We start from the raw sequence: 12,302 nt of genomic DNA, 5'->3' as shown, positions 1-12,302 counted from the left end.
CAGCACCATCATGAATGTATATAGTCAAAGCTTTTCAGTACTACCAATGGAGGATTACTGGCCTCCATATGAAGGAGATATTGTTTGGCACAATGAAGAGATGCGTAGAAAGAAGAAAGGAAGGCCAAACAGCACACGTATCAGAATAGAGATGGATTCCACAGATAAAATGATAAGATTATGTAGTATCTGCCGTCAACCAGGACACAACAAAAACAACTGTCCCAATCAAGGAGCATCATCTAGATCTTAAGCTTTTTGTAACATTTTATCTAGATCTTAAGCTTTTTGTAACATTGTATTTCTGTAACAATCAATCATTATATATCATTAAGTTCTTGTTACAACGAGTTTCATAACCAACATCAGTACAAAACATATGAAAACATAAATAATTCTAACTGATTACAACAATCAAATTAATGTCGTCTCGACCGAACATCATTTTCCTAACATCCTTATCAGTCTTCATTCGCACCCAACCAAAGATACTGTCAAGTCTCTCAATACTTCTGATTTTTTCCCCTTTTGGTATTTTCCCGTCTAACCATCGAACCAGCTCCCTCTTCAGTTGATCTAACATGGTGATGTTCCAAAACAGCATCAGCAATTGAGGTTTGTCTCTCGCATAAATCACCTTACCGTATCGGCGACGAACACCAAACATGATAGCCAAATGATTATATGAGTTGTGGAACAATAGGTCACACAACGCATCTATTTATATGACAAAAAAGGCATTTTATGAGGGAGTCGCCAATTGAGTTGGCGCCTCCTCTTAAAACCTACACATAGGCGCCAATTGGATTGGCTAGGGCACCTGCCCTAGCCAATCCAATTGGCGCCTCCATTCAAGTTTTAACAACAGTCGCCATATGAACAACTTTCATGTTCATCAAAAATCCATTTGAAACTTGGAAGCTCATCATTCATTTCAAAACATTATAGGTCATTTTGACAGAAACCCTAATTTTGGGTCAAGTTCGCAGGGACCTAACTCACTCATTTTTAATTATTTTGAGGTGGGACCAAGTGCATTGCAAAATTTGAGATGTCTACTTTAAGTTGGACAAAATTTCATAACTCTAAAAGAAACACATGCAATAATGCAATGCATTATAGGTCAGATAACAGTTGAGAAACTCAGAAATCCAACTTCAACTGCCCATAACTTTCTCATAAAAAATCCAAATGATGCAAAATTTATATCCAAATTCATTGTCTTGAAAAGATCTACAACTTTCATGTTGGAGGTTTTGCCATTTGAGACTTTTTTAAGAGAGTCGCCAATTGAATTGGCGCCTCCTCTTAAAAATTACACATAGGCGCCAATTGGATTGGTTAGGGCACCTGCCCTAGCCAATCCAATTGGCGCCTCCTTGCAATTTTTAAGAGGGGTCGCCAATCCAATTGGCGCCTCCTCCTAAAAGTGGGGTAGATTGGGAATTTTGCTGGAAACTGGGGTATTTTGGGAATTTTTTCGAAAAACAGAGTTATCTCGGTAAAAAAACCTAATTCTGTTCATAAGTTAAAATTTGTTTTCACCATTTTTTTTATAGGATCTAGCAGCATGTTTCTTCTTCAACGCGTCTACAAAATCTTTGCCAGAAAGAACACCCTCAGCTGGCAAACCATAAATGAAAATAGTTATACATTTCACTATATAAAAAGTGATAGATAGAAATAGAATTTTATGAGTGTTTCTAACACTCCTGGTAAAATAATAATAGAAAAGAAGGGGAATATATATATATATATATATATAAATGTTAAACATAAAATAATGTGATTCAGGATATTGGATCTGAGATAAGAAATGTTAAAAATAATATTTAAGTGATAGGTTGTATCTAATAATTTTTTTATTAAAAAATTAAAATTATAAAAGAGGATTGGTAAAAAAAAATTAAATGAATTTATTAATTGTTATATAAAAATTAATTACCAATAATTTCTGTTTTTCCTAATAAAGTTATTAAAAATTTAAAAATAATATATGACATGAAAAATTATTCTATACACTATCAATTTATAAATTTATTTCACTATAAATATCACAATGAATAAGAACAAATCTCTATAAATTTATAAAATTCATTTCACCTATTTTTTGACAAAAGAAAACTTACTGACATAACCAGTGGAGCCATGGTCTGCGTAGTAAATGAAAATTGTATCATTTGGCCCACTTGCCAATACTTTACCACTACCTCCTTTTACAGCACTTTTATTGCCACTAAGTACTGCAAAAAAAGTTCACATCATTTCCTTCATCTCCAATATAATCCTACACAAATTTCATAAAAATATTTAAAAAATGTGATTTTTTCAATGATAATATATTATTAAAATAAAGAAAAGTCAAGATAGAATATGTATATATATGTACCTTTGGAACTCCATGATAAACATCAGAACCATTTGGATGATTAATTATAACACCACGCCTTGGATTATCAGGATGCAAGGCTATGTCATCATACATGAAAACAATAATATTTTCATCTTTAAGACCACCTTTTTTTAATATCTGGTAAGCATGACAAACATCAGCTTGGTGCCTATAATTTTCATAACCATTAGATCCAGCAACTAGTAATGCCCATTTCGTGGGCTCACTATGTCCTAATACTCTCAGAGTTGCACTCATCCACATTAAGACTATCAATGCAACCCAATATCTGTTCTTCTCAGTCATTTTTCTATACGATTTGTTTGTGAAAGACTGATAATTTGTGACTACAATTTAAGAGTGATACATAAGCACTTGTATTAATCTGAAGGGTTACAAGAGTTTTACTTGATATTTATAACATAAGTCTTGCTAAATAATAAATAAAACATTTATTAATAATTACTCTCTACCTGAAAATTTTGATTTTAAAATTTATTGAATAATTAATGTATTTGGTCAATATATAAACAAAATGCATCAATTGTTTAGTAAATTTAAAAAATAAAATTTGATAAAATAAAGAATGGACTTAAAATATTGATGTATTTGGTGTATTAAATAATTGATATATAATACACTAATTATCATATATTTTTAAATAAATAATAATATATTAAATAATTGATATATTTGGTATATATCTTGACCAAATATATTAATTATAATATAAACTTAAAAGTCAAAATTTGGTATTCAATTTTTAAAAATAATATTATATTACATTTTAAAATCTTTTTTTATAAGAGTCATTTTTAAAAGTTACAAATAATTAACTAAATTAATAAAATGTGATGTTCTTTTGACAAACTCTATTATTTTAAAATCCTCTTTTATAAAAGTCATTTTTAAAAGTAAAATAATTTTTAAAAATTATTTATTACAAAAGGCCCCATCATTATTGTGAGACAAATGCAAAATTTTAATTAATTAAAATTAAAAGACAAACTAAAGTGAAATAATTAAAATTAAAAAAATCAAAAAAATGTACTCACTCTCCCTGTTAGGTCAATTTTTATAACAAAAAAAATGTTAGGCGAATTATGTTTTCTTTTATGAAATAATATATAATTAAAGTTTTCTTTCTTTATATATCTTTTAAAAACACATAAAATAAAATTAGTTTAATATCCATTTTCCCTATGCTATATGGGACGAATTAGAAAAATGCATAAAAAACACATATTTTCTCCTTGTTCTTTCCATATTCTCCTATTTTAGCCCCTTTTATCTTTTTTTTCTTTTTTTTTTTAATTTCACATGGGTTTCATTTTTTAATTTTTTAAGTTTGGATAATTAAAAGTTTAAAACTCCTACATTTTGATGAAAAGAGGACTTCAACCTTACTTGCAAGAGACTCCTATCACTAGGCCATTTCATTTGTTGTGATATATTTTACTCCTAAAATGTATGTACTGCATGTGCATGACATTTTTATCATATTTCATATTTCAATTACAAGTTTATTTAAAATATTTTAATTTCATAATTAATAATATATATATATATATATATATATATATATATATATATATATATATAATATATATATATATATATATATTATATATAATATATATATATATATATATATTATATATATATATATATATATATATATATATATATATATATATATATATATAAAATCTCCCATGAAACTTATTATCAACAATTTATGATATAAATTCTCTATCCTTTAAAAATTATTTCATGTTTCATTAAATTTGCTACATAATATAAATATGATTAATATTTAAATACATAAAAAATATATGTTTCAATATTTCAAGGCATGTTTAAATAGGATTATATATATATATATATATATATATATCTATATATATATATATATATATATATATATATATATATATATATATATATATATATATATATATATATATATATATATATATATATATATATATATCCTATTTAAACATGCCTTGAAATATTGAAACATATGTTTTTTTATATATTTAAATATTAATCATTTTTATATTATGTAGCAAATTTAATGAAACATGAAATAATTTTTAAAGGATTGAGAATTTATAACATAAATTGTTCATAATAAGTTTCATGGGAGATTTTAACAACTGGAAATGTTTGCTTCAGCGGTAAGGGCGTCTGGACGTCTGGACCTGGGAGGGAGGGAAGCGGAATATAAATATCTATTACATAATATTAGTAAAAAAAATTATTATATATTGAAAATTTATTAAATATTTAAACACTAAAAATATATATATTACAATAAAATTATATCTTATAAACAATTTTTTAAAGTATCATGCAATATGTTTGAAATATAAAATAAATAGTGTATTAAATATTAGATAATATAATATTATTAAGTATGAAATATAAAATAGTTTAAATAAATCTGTAATTAATATATATATAATATATATATATATATATATATATATATATATATATATATATATATATATATATATATATATATATATATATATATATTATATATATATATACGTAAATTTTTATGCACTTAATCTCGAATTTTTTATTCAAATATCCAACATTTAAAAATTAAAATTAAAATTACTCAATTTTCAAATAACTTCCCAAACCCCAGTTTAAAAAAAATGTTAAGGCGAAGGTGGCAGATCAATTAGCGCGTGCCCTTCACTCTTAAGAGGGGGCGTCAATTGAATTGACTACCACACATGGTGCTGTCAATCCAATTGACACCCACGTGTACTAAATGAGAGGAGGCGTCAATTGGTCTGACGCCTCAGTGTAATGTATAATTTTTTTGTATAAATAGAGGTGTTGTGTGATTCATTTTTCACATCTCTTTGCATCATATTGCAAACATGTTTCGTCTTCGTCGTCGTTATGGAAAAATGAATTATTCGAAATACAAGCCTCTGATGGAGATGCTCTTCTAGAACATATGTCGTTTCCAGCAACTAAAGAGGGAGATGATTCGTTGGTTAGATGGAAAAATACCATAAGGGAAAAAATTAGAAGTATTGAGAGACTCTATGGTGTATTTGGTTAGGTGCGAGTAAAAACTGCTAAGGATGTTAGAAAAATGATGTTTAGACCAGATGACATAAGTTGATTGTTGTAATCAATTAGAAATGTTATTTTTAAATGTTGTGGTTAAGTATTCTCATCTGTTTCAATATTTGTTGTTTGTGTTGTTTATTTAAACTTGTTCGGTTTTAAGTGTGCTTATGTTGGAGTGATGTTTGTTGTTAACCTTGTTGTAACAAAAAGTTATTAATATATAAAAATCAAAGGTTACAAAAATTGAAATGAGGTACTAAATTATGATGCAGAGGTTGCTCCTAGATTGAGATATTTTTGCTTATTGTGTTCGGGTTGACGACATATACAACATAATCGTATCATTTTATCAGTTGTATCCATTTTTGTTCTAATACGCGTGCTATTTGGCCGTCCTTTTTTTCTTTCTTCGCATCTCATCGTTGTGTCAAACTACGTCCTCTTCATATGGAGGTCAATATTCCTGCATTGCTAGCACTGAGAAGCTTTCGTTATACACATTCATGACGGTAATGATCTTGTAAGCATCGGATAGATGTCTGTAAGCGTACTAGCGAGTATGTGCGCATGCCGCAATAACATGGGAGTAAGGAATACGGAAGGCCTAGAACTTTCCACAGTCACACCAATTTCTGTTTAGTTTGACAGTATAGGATAAATTTGGTCTCCCCTCATTGTGGTCCATTGTTTCCTGTACACCCAATTTTGCCTATGACGGTCAAAGATTGTAACCGCGTGTGTACTAGCTTTAATAGTTTCCTCTTTCATCATTTTCATATAACATTCACTGAATAATTGACCTGACATTAACACTAGACTCCATATTTCACCTCTGGTTGCGAAGGTAGATGCCAACTGTAAGACCCGAATTTTGATCCTAAGATCCCTCATGCCATCTCATCATATGCATTAGCATTGGGATCATACCTTGGCATCCTCCTTACCCCTCTTTCATTGGGTTTGTGTTGGGAGAGATCATCAAGCACCATGTGATTGTATCATACTTTATATCTTATCATATACTAACTAAAATACCAAAAATATGTCTTTGCATTTGCCTAACTCTTTTGTAGGTAGGGCACATGATCACCTTTAATCTAACAAGTTCATATCTAGGGTTTAAGACCTTCATTGCTAAAAGATATCAACCAAGCAATGATCCACAATGGTTCTAGGCATCATATATGAGTCCCCATGATCTCTACATGTTATTTTGATCAAGCATTCTTCAAGAGTTTGGAGTTGGTTTGCCTTAGAAACCCTAGTTCCTCTGGGTATCTTGAGTGACTTCTTCAATAAGATTCTTCACCAATTGATCAAATACTTTAAGGCACACTTCAAATTTCATCATATTATGCATATATGATCTCCCATGAGTCTAAAAAGTCAAGAGAATTGCAAGTTAGCAAGTTGGTTGATGGTGGTTGGCCAGATGAATTCATCTGATCAAAATTGGGTCCCCCTAGACCCTATCTCCTACAATTTTCATCATATGAAAGTGACTCCAAGATAAACGTTACTTATGTTGAGGTCTAGATCTAGTTTTGCTTGGAAAGTCATTTTTTATGTTGAAACATTATAGGTCATTTTGTCTAAACCCTAATTTGAAAGTCAACTTCCCAAGGCCATAACTTGCTCAATCTTTATGAGATGAAAGATTTTCAAGTTGCAAAATCAAATTCAAGATGTTTACTTCAACTTTTATGTTTGGAGGAAGATATAATTCAACTTTTATGATCATGTGATATGAGGATACATTATAGGTCATTTTGGACCAATACCATTGAACATGTGATTTTCCTCAACTTCAAAAATGCATAACTCATTCATCCCAAATCCAAATGATGACACATCTGTGACAATTTTTAAGGTTTTTGAAAGATCTACAACTTTGATGAAAACACCTTTCTCATTTGGAGCTCACATAAAAATTTAGCCAAGGTGGAATAATTGAACATATGGCTTGACACTTAGAAAATATTTTGACATGTTGAAATTTTCAAACTTCCACCTCAAAATTCAGCATGATACAAGTTCCAAATGGAAAAGTATTCAACTTAAGAGTTGTTCCTCTTGATCTAACCTTTCCAAAGAGTCCAAATTCATTCATTTTGGACAAAGTTTGAAGGGTCTGTGCATGGCTTGAACAGAGTTGTATCAATTGGCAAGAATCATGTTTCAAACATCCAAACATTCTTGCCTTGCAATCCAATTCTCATTCAGACTTCATTTTACTTGCATTTGGACCTAATTGAGTTGCTTCATGGGCCTGTACATGCCCATGCAAGCGTGCACTTCACATTGCCAATTTTGGAAGCATTTTTAAGTGTGCAAATATCACTTACATTTTGCTATAAATAGAGGCCCATTGAATCAGTTTGAAGGACCTTGCAGGCCAGCTTTGCCTCCAACCATTGAAACCCTCATAATTCAAAGGAAAACCTAATAAATTTCACTTGAAATTTGAGTTTGAATCTCACTATTTGGAGATTCAAGAACTCCAGGATTCAAAGCCTTGCACCATTCCTAATCTACTTATGCAAGCTCCATAAGCAAGATCAAGCATGAATTGAAGCAAGAGAGACCAAGTTTTGTACAGCATTGAAGGTATTTTTCCAGATTTTTCTTCTCTTCGATTCTCTCTCATTTCTCATAAATTCTCCTGGATCCTTGGTTGTCTAAAGTCCTACCAATGTAGGCAAGAAGATTGAGTTGCTTTGAGGCCAAATAGAAGTTACTCAATTTATACACCTCAAAATTCAACTCCATGTATCTCTCAATATACTTGGAGTTAGTCTAAATTGAGGTCAAATTCGTGATCTACACCATTTTTTCTTTAAGATCATGTCCTCCTTTTTCATTTATGTGATGGTGATGAGAGAACCAGTCTGGTCAGAGTCATCGGAGAAGATGACCGACACTTTGCTCCGGAGTGTTCTGAGCCATTGGATCAGTTCAAATTGTTTTAATCTTGAGCGCACATTGTGATTACCAGACGCGTGGCACACTGACTCAAGTGTATCATGGAACACACGTTTTCCACCACTTGATCTGCCACCTCAATTAATGAGGGAGATCAAGTGGTCCACGTTTTTTCTAATTTAATTGATTTTCATTTTATTCCGTTTATTTTCATTAATTCATATTAAATTTAATATTGATCCAAAAAATATGAGAGTTTCACCCAAAAAATTGAACTAATCCTCTTTCATTTTCTGAATTAAAATTATTTTTTGGATCATTATTAATATTTTCATGATTTTATTGATTTTATGAATATTTTTAATTGTTTTAAAATACTTTTAAGTTTCCAAAATTTCTGAAAGATTTCTCCAAGATCTTTTGACCTTATTTGACCTATGATAAATCTCGTGGCCATTTCTTTGGTGTTTTGATGAGGTTTTAGGAAATTGACCAACCATATTCAATTTAATGCATTATTTTTATTTATTTTAATTGATTAAATGCCAAATTAGTTGTGTAGAGCCCTTTTAATTGACTTGGTGAGTTTGACTTGTGTTGTTGGGCCTTGGTCAAGGTTGATTTGACTTTGTTAGGTTAAGATCATTGGATTTAGGGGATTGATGGAATGTACATTCCATCTCCCAAAATGAATGAATGATCTTAACTTGGTAAAAGTCCTCCTTTGTCCAATTTGTGTTTGATCCATTCCCCCTCCCTCTTCATCTCATTCCCCTTCTTTATACATTCATGTCAAGGACCTATGATATCTCTATATCCTAAGGCTAGTTGATTGAAAATCAACATAAGTATGGATGAGATTAGGTTCCCCACTTTGCATATTCTTTTTGTGTGTGGTATGTTTCATGAGCATAGTTCATCATACTATGTCTGTAACATGCATTAACACCAAAATTCTATTATCTGGCCTTAAATAGTTGTGACTTCTACATAAGTCCAATTACGATTGCTTAACATAGCGCTAAATTCTGACACAAAAGGCATAGCATTCTAGTTAGTGAGATTGTAAGTCTCCCCTCTTTCATTGTATTGTGTGGAAACTTGGCCTTTTTTCCTTCCTTTGGAAGATGTCTTGGTTCAAGGATCTATGCTTGTAATAAGTGGGTTGAGTGTTCTCCAGAGAATGACTTAAACAAAAGCAAAGCAAGAACAATACTAACTTCTAGCTCATTAAAAATTAACATTTAATTTCAAGTCATTTACTTTTAATGCACTTTAATTTTTTTAAGATTCTATTCATTTGCCATCATTCATACCATTCAAATTGTTTATGTTAACGTTATTTTCACTTTGTCCACTTGAACCATATTTTGTGATATATTGTGATTGTGTATATTGTGAATGTTTGTCTGGTATTTTAACCTTAATGTACATAATAAGAACAAAAGCCCTAAAAAATATCTTGTGTGGACTGTTGTTTTGATCTGAGACTATTGGACTTCGAATTTAGGCATCACTCCCTATGCAAAGGATTTGGCCAATGCCAACTTTCATGTAACCAAGTGCTTGTAAAGTGAAACTTCATCTGATACAAAATTGAAGATCCATTTGAGTTCATCTGCAACATGATCATTGTGAAGCTGTTATTTTGAACCTGTGACTTATGCCATCTTGGAGTTCATCTGCTACATGGGAAAAATCTGAAGCGAATCATGGAGTTGCTAAGCTTGGATCTGGCTATCTTTATTTGATGCCTTGCTCTTCAAGTTTCTATTTTTGTGTATTGCATTGTTGCTGGACTCTAAAGTCCAAGGGGAATTTGGGTTTCTATATGAAATTCTTGTCTATTGGATTGCAGTCCATTGGTCAGATCTTTTCAACTCTCAACTTTTAAATTCTTGCTTAGGATTAGTCTCTTCATCTCCTCCCACTTCTTTAATTTCAAAATCTCTCCCTCCTTTTAAAATCTTCTTTGCTTGTGCTTGTTTTCTAAACTTAGACCAATTTTGCAAACTAGAAACTTTGGCCTTATGCCATTGCATTTTCAAACTTTTTCTTAATCAAACTTGTAAATGAACTTAACTATACTTGACTTAAAATTTCAAAAAAAAGCCAAAAAGAACTAACACTCATTCAAACCATTTTAGGCCTTTGTGTCTTTTTTAAACTTAAAATTTTGTTAAAAGCAATGCACTCACTTTGAAATTGATACCACGAACTGCGAGGTTTTGATCCCTCATTTTTATGTTAGTATGTAGGCACATGTCCGAAGGTCTTGTCAAACACAAAAATATAATTAATGAATTCTTTTCTCATCCCCCCATTCTATTTATTGCAAACATCATTTGTACAAAAACACAAACGCAACAAGAAAGGGCTCCCTAGGAGTACCTAGGACACTTTGGGTGCTAACACCTTCCCTCTGTGCAACCAACCCCCTTACTTGTAATCTCTGTCATTTTATTAGTTTTGATTTGAAAACTTCTTATCTTTTGGGTTTTGTTCGTACTTTTCCCTTAGAAACAATAAAAGCGCAGTGGCGACTCTGGTTTTATTGACGTCTAGCTTATCCATAGCTTGATGGTCATGAATTTACCGCTACACCAACCTAAAATAGGTTGTTATGACCAATGCGATTATTGGTAGATTTCTAATGCCTTTGAATACGCCGTCATGCATTCTATAAGATTTGTTGTCATGTGGCCCCATCGACAACCTCCCTCTATCAAATGCCCTTCTACACTGCTCTAATGGTATATTATCCATCCACTTTCATGCTTCTGCATTAGACAATCTAATTTCTTCATGGTAATTTTGAAATGACGGTTGAGTTAGAGCATACCCTGCATTCACCACTTTTTTGCGAAGGTTCTTGTCTTTGATTGCATGCATGAAGTTTTGTGCGATATACTAATGCAATAGATATGAGTAGAAGGAGGATTATGCCATCCGTTATCATGGTTATTATAAGCACTATCAATGGAAGCATGTCTATCTGAAATCAAACAGAGATTGGCTTGTGGAGCGCGACATGTGTTCTGAGATGACGAAGGAAGAAACCCCAACCACCAGCGATTTCACCTTTAACTAGAGCAAAGGCAATGTGAAAGACATTATTGTTGTTGTCTTGTGAAACAACCATAAGCAAAGTACCTTTGTATTTGTCGTATAACCATTTTCCATCAATTTGAATAATAGGTTTGCTGAATGCAAAATCTTTGATGCACGGTTGAAACGCCCAAAATAGGTGATGAAAAATTCTATTTCCAGCAACATAAGTTTCGTCTGGCGTAAATGTTGGCAATGTCTCCATAATTGCAACAGTTCCTGGTGCGTATGTTTTAAGTGCCCAATAAAATCGTGTCAATTCTTTGTATGAATCCTCCCAGTTTTCGAATACCTGTTCAACCGCATTTGTCCTTGCAATCCACGCTCTCTTGTAAGAGGGAGTATAATTATATCTTGTGACGATATGAAATATTATTATACACACCTTCACTTATGGGTCTTTGTTAACAAGAGGCAAAATGTCTTGACATATCAATTCAGCGCTTAATTTACGGTGATCTTTAACAACATTAATGGCAATGCAACTGTGAGATGGGTCTATAGAAGATATCTCCCAAGAATCACTTCTCTTATTATGAGACGCAACCAACCGAAACTTGCAAAGGATGTTACAACATTCGATGACATACCTTCTTGAATCAGTGCGTTTCACGGTGAAATCGAGAGAGTTATTCATGTGAAATTTTTTGATAGCTCGCATACATTCTTCTTTAGTGCAGAACGTGTATTCCACTTTTAACTCACCCTCTGATCATGGTTACAGTTTATAAAAAACATTGTTGGATGTCTCATCGTCATGCAAGTCCATGTTTGT

At 31.5% G+C, this 12,302-nt stretch overlaps 1 pseudogene; it reads right to left on the bottom strand.

Moving 5' to 3' along the window:
• Positions 1-2,009: 2,009 nt before the first annotated feature.
• On the bottom strand, positions 2,010-2,752 carry LOC127129320 (vacuolar-processing enzyme alpha-isozyme-like; annotated as a pseudogene).
• Between the last annotated feature and the right edge of the window lie 9,550 nt (positions 2,753-12,302).

This window comes from Lathyrus oleraceus, chromosome 3, assembly GCF_024323335.1.
Source record: "Lathyrus oleraceus cultivar Zhongwan6 chromosome 3, CAAS_Psat_ZW6_1.0, whole genome shotgun sequence".
NCBI classification, from domain to species: domain Eukaryota; kingdom Viridiplantae; phylum Streptophyta; class Magnoliopsida; order Fabales; family Fabaceae; genus Lathyrus; species Lathyrus oleraceus.
The sequence above is the reverse complement of the archived record's forward strand: the minus strand, read 5'-3'. Positions and strand labels throughout refer to the sequence as shown.